Genomic DNA, 6671 nt, shown 5'->3' on the forward strand with positions numbered 1-6671 from the left:
AAGACCAACCTCACTCTGTTACCCAGGCTGGAGTGCAGTGGCGCGATCTCGGCTCCCTGCAACCTCCGCCTCCCAGGTTCAAGTGATTCTCGTGCCTCAGCCTCTCAAGTGGCTGGGATTACAGGTGCCCCCCGCGCCCGGGCGTCCTCCTCCCCTGGTCCCGGTCTCAATCGCATTCCCCGCGGGGACGCCCCCTCCCCCGCCCGGGCGTCGCCGCTACCCGGCCCCCCGCGGCCTCCCCGCCTCCCGCCCCCGGGGATCCCCTGCCGCCCCGCCCACCCGCGGGAAAGCCTACGACCTTCGCCCTGCCTCCCCCGCGCCGCCCGGCCCGCGTTCCTCCCGCCGGTCCCAAAAATGCTAGTCGTGCCCTACTCTGCCCTTGGGGAGAGGTAAAGCCCGCGCCGGTCCTCCCCGCCCCGGGCCCCGCGGCCCCAGGGTCTGCCCGCCCGCCCGCCTCGCCCGCCGCGGCGCGCGCATCCCGGCTCGGCCACCCGACTGCCCTGCGGCCGCGATCATGCAGTGGCCCAGGAGGCCGGCGAGCTCCGCCGCCTCCTCTGCCCCGCGCCTGCGGCCCCCGCCCGCGCGCCCCGCGCTCCCCCCGCCCCCCAGCCCGCTCCCCTGTTTAGTATTTCAGCGCTGGGTGGTGTGAGCTTCAGTCGCCGGCCTTCAGCTTGGCGGCTGCTGGGCGGCGTCGGGGCGGCGGACGGAGCGGGGGACCGGGGAGCGGCGGCCGCTACTGGAGGTTATGTTTGTGTTTAGGGTTGTCAAGTGAAGGAGGGATCCCGGGCGCTGCCGCCGCCGGGCGGGGGTCGCGGAGATCCGGAGCCCCGGCCGACGCCATCAGCAGCGCAGCTCCAGGGCCGGCTGCAGCGGCAGCGGCTCCGCCGGGCGTCCTAGCAGCAGGTTCGGCGCGGGCTCCGCCGCCTGGGCGCTGCAGCTGGGGAGGGGGGCGGGGCGGAGCGGGGGGTAGGGGGCGGCAGGAGCACATCCCCTCGGCGGGCGAGGGGCGTGCGGGCGTGCGCCTGTCTGTGTGTGTNACAAAGTGAGTGTTTGCAGGCCCGGCCCCAGCAGGTGGGGATCAACATCTCAAAGCAATCCACCTGCCTCGGCCTCCCAAGGTACTAGGGTAAGAGGTGGGAGCCTCCTCGCCCAGCCAGCCTTGTTCTAACAGCCTGCACTGACCCTGGCCGACTCTTCCAGATGACACTGGTTGGAGAGGGCAGTCGGGAGGGGCAGTATCAGGCTTCAAGCTGTGTGAAAGGGGAAGTTTTGCCCAGCAGCAAATTCTCTCTGGATTAAGAGCGTGGTGATTGGCAGCCACAGTGAACTAGAGAGACGCGTCCTCCAGGGAAAGCCTACACCTCCTCCAAGGTGTCTGTGCTGGCTTCTGGGGCCTTTGACCACTGCTTTCCATCGGGTACTCTGTGTTCACAGCTGGAGCAAAAGGCCTGAGAAATTCCACTCAGCATGACTGGTCCTCATGGTCTCTTCACTCCTGTAATTGTAGGTGACCTCAGGAAAACAGCCTGGATTCTGCAATCACTGACTCACTGATGAAAAATCCAGGTGAAAAGAAAGGCGGGGCTTTCCTGCTGCCTTCAGTCTGGAGATCTCATTCCAGCTTCCCGCTGGGCACAAGGCGGGGTGGTGGAAGGAGCAGTTTTTGCAGGTGAAGAACGCTGGCCTCATTGTACAGTCCCTGAAGGAGCCATGTCCCTCTAAGTGGGTGGGTTTGTGTGCATGGGACTCTGGGGGTGTCTTCATGGGTGTCATGTGGTGTGACTGAGTGTGTGTGGAAGTGTGTGTGGGAGTGTGTCTCCTCAGGAGACGTGTGCCACCTACACAGCACAGGTGCCACATCAACGTTCTCTAGGGGAACCCCACCACCACTGTGTGCTTTCCACACATTGACACATTCATGGCTCACCACAGTCTTCCCCATGGGCTCACTTTCCAGCCCTGTGCCTCAGAAAATGAGGCACAGAGAATGACCCGTGCTCCTGAGCTTTTCTGTGAAAGAGATGCAAGTGAGTGAGGGGTGGGACCCCGTGTGGAAGCTCAGGACCACTGGGTGGCATTCCTCCCTCAGCAGTGGGCTCCTGGGTCACAGGGCAGGGGTGATCCAGCCCCATGCATATCCCTGGAAGTACCTGGGCATGTGGAGTTCCATGACATCACCCATGATTAAAAGGTGGCCGCAGTGGTCACATAGCCCAGGTCATCTGTGCATATGTCACAGATTTTCACCAAGCCATTAGCCTAAAAAGTCCAAGTCATGGAAACAGAGTAGAAGGGTGGTGTTGGATAGTGAAGAAAATGGAGAGCTGGTGAAGGGCACCAAGTTTCAGTTATGCGATGAGCACATTCTGGAGACCTGGCACACAGCATGGCAACCATAGTTGATAGTGATAAACGGCACACTCGGAATCTGCTGAGAAAGCACACCTGGAATATTCTCACCACACACACAAATGGCAACCATGTGAAGGGATGGGAATGTTTATGAGCTTGATGGCGGTCCTCATTTCACATTGTTTGCATATACCAAAACTTCACATTTTATACCTTAATTATACATATTTTAGAATTGTTCAATTCTGTCTCAATAAAGCCAGGAAAATAGCCTCAGAAATATTCTGTGAGCTACACATCCTGGAAGTGATGAATTAGAACCGGCAGGACCCCTGGTGATCAGCGGGGCCCATCAGCCTGGCTGAAGTGCCCCAGGATGGCAGAGTTAGAGCACCAGCTCCTGGCCCACACCTCCCCCTGTAAGGAGCCACCCTTCCGGCCTGTGTGAGCAGGTCCAGGGAGATGTCAGGAAGATATTGGCAGTTTAGCGGCAGTTAAGCATGGCAGGAGAGGTCAGGGGACTTTCTTGTTGCTTCACAGTGTAGAGTTGGGCACATGGGGACACTGAGCATTTCCTGATAATTTAGGTGGTCTCTCACTCCATAGCTGAGCACTCTGAGCCTCATCCCAGTCTTGCTTCTCTTTTCCAAGCCTCTTCCACCCAGGAGGATGACCCAGCAGCAGCGGAGCCCATGCGGCAAACCCGCCACACCCATGCACGGCAGGGCTGCGTCCATCTCAAGCCAGCGCCCCGAGTCATCCACAGGAACACCGCCAATGCACTCCCAGCCAGCCCCTCTGTCCTCCTGGCCTCCCTGAGAGGCTGCTGGGGGACGTCCCACCTCACAGCAAGGAAGGAGTGCCTGTCTTTGTCCAAAATCGGTGCGATGCTTTGTTGATGTATTTCATTTCAAATTGGCTCATGTATGAAAATCTGGCAATATACACAACATGTGATACTGTTCCCTGGCAAGGCAGGGTCAGTCACGGATGGCAGCCTCAGCTCATAAACAAACCAGGAGAGGGCCTGCCCTCAGCACCTGTACTTCCTCCTTCTGGGACTAAGAATTTCCCAATTGCCAGCCAAAATAGGCTCAGGAGACCCATCCTCCAGGGAAAGCTCCTGCATGTCCTACGGGTGTTTTCACCCTCCCTGCAGGGCTTTGACTGGACTACAGTTTCCCCTCTGCTTTTCTAAAGCAACCTGTTCTGAAATTATGATACAGAATGCTGGGAAGGGAAGAGCGTGGTCCCTTTAAATGATATGAAACAGGGGAAGGGAAGGGCTGGGTAGAGGACGGTGAGGTCCCTGGTAGGGCTCCACCCCCACGGAACTAGGTGAGGACAAGCACTCCTGCCTTCATGCCCAAATGTTGCATTTCCTACGACCACCCTGGCCCACCACGTTGAGAGAAGCATATCAGTGGAGCAACACAGGTGGCTGGACATTGAGAGGGATGCCCTGTCAGGTGCCAGCACGCAGGCAGGCCACGGGCAGAAGCAGAATGACTTGGAGTTTGGCCAGAGTGGTCGAAGAAGAGTCCCACCACTGGGGGAGGGTTGGGCCGCCAATGTCCCACCTCCAGGGAAAAGCCATCTCCCTGCTGGCTTCCCGATCTGCTGAGAGCTTCTCCCACTCAATGAAACCTTGCACTCTTTCTCCAAGCCTGTATGTGATCCGATTCTTCCCTACACCAAGGCAAGAAACCCTGGGATTGAGAAAGCCCTGTGTCCTTGTGACAAGGTAGAGGGTCTAATTGAAAGGGTTAACAGGCGCCACCTGTAGACAGCAAGCTAAACGAGCACCCTGTAACACACGCCCACTGGTGCTTCAGATGCAAACACCCCTAGACACTGCAGTGGGGTCAGAGCCCCACAGCCTGCCCATCTGAAGAAGTTAGCCGCACCCCCACCGCACGCCCTGTGGGGGGAACAAGGGAACCTTTCCCGTTTCAATTACAGATCATCCCGAAAGTGAGTAAAAGTGCATGATCTAGAATCACTCGCTTGCTGAGAAGAAGTGGAGGTGACGTGGAAAGTGGAACTTTCCTTTCGGCTTTTGTTGGGGAGGCTCCTTGATTCTGGGTTCCTGTGAGGGGTGAGGATCAGGGAGGTGGTGATGGAAGCTGACTTTCCAGATAAAGAGCAATGGGTGCATTTCAGGAAGGAGGTGTACTCCCCTTCAGATGGTGGGATGCTGGTGTACAGGGCGGGTGCTCTGCGTGTGGATGTGCCTGCTGCTCTCTGAGTGCGGCTGTCTGGGAGGCCCTGCATTCATGTCCCCCCTAGCAGCACAGCCACTATCGTCAGTTTCCAAATGAAAAACTCGCATCTCCATGATTGCATATATATATATATATATATATATATATATATATATATTTAAATTTTATCAAATGTATGCTTTGTATGTGTGTAGTTCATGACACTCCAGGCTGTGGCCAGGGCCAGGGGAGATGAGGGTGGGCTCCTGGGGACAGTGAGGTGTCCATTCCCCCCTGCTGCAGCCTCCCTGGTTTTCCAGCACAGGTTGGCAGGGCCATGCTCTTCATTCTGCTTACAATTTGCCCCCAGCTCTGAACCCCTCTAGGACCTGGATACAACCCACTGTTTAGCATCCCTAGGGCCTCACAGAGTGGCCAGTACTTGTGGCTGTGTGTGGGAAGTACCTACTAGATGAAAGATGGCACTTGTCCATTGATAGCTGCTCTGCAAGGAAAAACTCGGGGAGGCGGGGTGATGTCCCCCACATGTCTGGGTCCCCAGCACTATGCTCTCCAGGGTGGCAGTCATTAGCCAGGGGTGTCTATTCTAATTTTTTTAATGTACTATCTAGTCCCTCATCACCCTGGGCACGTTTCCAGCACCCAGCAGCCCTGTACACAATGCAGAGAGAACGTTCCTGTCTGCACAGGATAGTCTTGCAGCAGCGGCTCTGACCTGGCACAGGGTCTGTTTGTTGGATCACCGACTTGAAGCCTGCCCATAGTGGTTGGGGCCCCACATTGATAAGGCTGGCGGTGAGAGCCATAATGACCTAGAGGACAGGGGAGTGGCAGGTTGAAAGGGGGTCCTCTCTTGATGGAAAAGTTTGCAAATGTGAGCAGTGACTTGATGAAGGCCTCTGATGCCAGAGAGCCCACATCAGTTCTGAGAAGACAGAGAACAGAGCAGGGAGTTGCTGTGGGAGGCGGTGTGGCCTCCCCTGTGGCAGGCAGGATGGGTCAGCTCCTCTGAGTAACACCTTTCTTGCTGGCATTTGTATCTCCAGAGCTTGATTGGCTGCAGGAGGCATGGTTCCAGCAGTGACAATGAAGACACTCCAGGTAGATGCACACACTGGAGAGAGGCTTGAGACGTCAATCACCACCAGCAGGGGTCTGTCCTGCAGTCCCAGACTCAACGATGGGTGAATAAATGCACTCTCACACCTGCTTCAGTGATTCAAGTGGGCTCGGGATGGTCGTCGGCTGCTTTTAGAGGGTGACTGCAGCCAATGGACCAGACCCCTGTCCATCCTCACATTTATTCAGTATGAATTCCATAACAGGGGTTCTAAGCCAACATGCCTGTGGATAATTAACATGGTGAAAAGAGTGACCCAGGGCAAACACAATTAACGGGTAATTCCCCTTTCACCTCCCCCTGACTGCACCATCCAGCACAAAGTTTACATGAGGAAAAAGACTAGAGGCAAAGGGATGTGGGATCAACACACTTAACTGGGAAAGCCTCCCATCGTCTCCATCTTTTCCTAACGTAATGGACCGGCTGCCTTCAGCCTGTCCCAATAAAACCTCTCAGCCTTCCAAAAGGTTTGAGACTAATCTATAACTTTCCCTAATATTTCACTAATATTTTGCCAGCTGACCCAGATGAATTCCAACAGAGGCTTCCCAGAGGCAGCCCAGCCAGGCCTGCTGCCTCAGAGATGAGGAAGGGGGAGGGGGATGAAACCAGAAAAAAAGGAAATATGCGTAATTTGTAAAATGTTAATGATACAATTAAAAAAGCGATTATGCCTATGGCCTTTGAGTGTCATGTTTGTCACCATCTTTTCTTGCTTTGCTTCTCAAAGATTATCTTCAGCACATGACCTGATCTTTTCTGCCTCTGGCACCACCAAATATCAGACACTTGGGTTTTGTTGTTTATCATCTCTTGAGAACTGAGCATAGAGTTACTGAGCTGGGTGTTGGTGCTGGCCTGCACTGCGGGACATCCATGGGCACAGCTCTCTCCCAGACACTAGAACCTGGGACCCAGCTCTCCCAGAGTACGCCAGGTGGGGTTGGGAGTGGACCTCTCCCGTCTGCACT

The 6671-nt window shown here is 55.9% G+C and overlaps 1 long non-coding RNA gene across 1 annotated transcript; it reads left to right on the plus strand.

Annotated features, from left to right (window-relative positions):
* The first annotated feature begins 1133 nt into the window (after positions 1 to 1133).
* Positions 1134 to 3239, plus strand: LOC119469962. Its single transcript, XR_005198830.1, has 3 exons — positions 1134 to 1371; positions 1508 to 1722; positions 3004 to 3239. It is a non-coding gene; the product is annotated as an uncharacterized LOC119469962 (long non-coding RNA).
* Positions 3240 to 6671: the final 3432 nt, after the last annotated feature.

Source organism: Cebus imitator, unplaced genomic scaffold (genome assembly GCF_001604975.1).
Source record: "Cebus imitator isolate Cc_AM_T3 unplaced genomic scaffold, Cebus_imitator-1.0 Scaffold1270, whole genome shotgun sequence".
NCBI lineage: Eukaryota > Metazoa > Chordata > Mammalia > Primates > Cebidae > Cebus > Cebus imitator.